Below are 1,375 nucleotides of genomic sequence, written 5' to 3' on the forward strand. Positions count from 1 at the left end.
CCTTGAGCTGAAGAGCTGAGGGACAGTGCCCCGGCCCAGAGTTCAAGCCCCATGATGAACAAAAAAAAAAAATATATATATATATATATAATTTTTTTTTGCTTTTCCTTTTGAGAACTGTCTATTCTTTTGCCCTCTGATTAATTTGATTATTTGTTCTTTTGGTGTTTACTTTTTGGAGCTCTTTATATATTCTGGATTTTAATCTCCTGTCAAATAAATAGATTTTCTCTTCTTTTGTAAGCTATCTCTGTTGTGGTAATTATTGCCTTTGCTGTGTAGAAACTTTTTAATACAATCCCATTTGTCAGTTTTTGCTATTATTTCCTGAACAATTGGAGTCCTATTCAGAAAGTCATTGTCTATACCTATATCTTGAAGTTTTCCCTATGTTTGAAGTCTGTTTTGACAGGTATGAGTATAGATACTCCTGCTAGATTTTTGGCTTGTCTTTTCCTATTCTTTCACCTCAAGCTTGGGTTTGTCTCTTGCCAGGGAGGAAATTTTCTTGTCAGCAACAAATGTCCAGGTCTTTTTTTCTTTTCTTTTTTTCAGTTGGTTGTGGAGTTTGAATTCAGGGACTGGGCACTGTCCCTGAACTTTTGTGTTCAAGGTGAGTACTCTCTCACTTTGAGCCACAGCTCCACTTTCTGGTTTTTAAGTGGTTAATTGGAGATAAGAATCTCACTGCTGGGAGCTGGTGGCTCAAACCTGTAATCCTAGCTACTTAGGAGGATTATGGTTCCAAGCCAGCCTGAGTAGGAAAGTCCATGAGACTTTTAGCTCCAGTTAACCCCTAGGAAAAAAAGAAACAGAAGTGGCACTATGACTCGAAGTGGTAGAGTTCAGGAATGCTCAAGAACAGAACCTAGGCCCTGATTTCAAACCCCACGACTGACAAAAAAAAAAAAAAAGTCTCCTGAACTTTCCTGACTTGGTTGACTTTGAACCACAGTCCTCCTCTGATCTTCTGATCTCAGCCTCCTGAGTAGCTAGGATGATAGGCATGAGCCACCAGCACCCAGCTAGGTCTTGTTTTTTTAATTCAATCCACCAGTTTGTTTATTTTTATTGGAGAACTGATACCATTGACATTCATTGATACATAGTTTCTCACCACTGGACTTGGGTTATAGCTCAATAGCTAGACATTTATGCTCAGGGCACCAAGTCTGATCTTTAGCACCACTTGGAGAGAAGAAAATTAGTTGGAATTTCTCTTGTAGTTCCTAGTGTGCAGGTTGCTGCTATATGTGGGCAGGTGAAATGTCCACTTCAGGGTGCCTCTCACTTAAGCAGCTTCCCTTCTTTGTGTACTGGGATCTTATACTCAACACAACAAGCTTTGCAGCCTAGGCTGGGCAGGCTTATACTT

Source organism: Dipodomys ordii, unplaced genomic scaffold (genome assembly GCF_000151885.1).
Source record: "Dipodomys ordii isolate 6190 unplaced genomic scaffold, Dord_2.0 Scaffold7, whole genome shotgun sequence".
Taxonomy (NCBI): Eukaryota; Metazoa; Chordata; class Mammalia; order Rodentia; family Heteromyidae; genus Dipodomys; species Dipodomys ordii.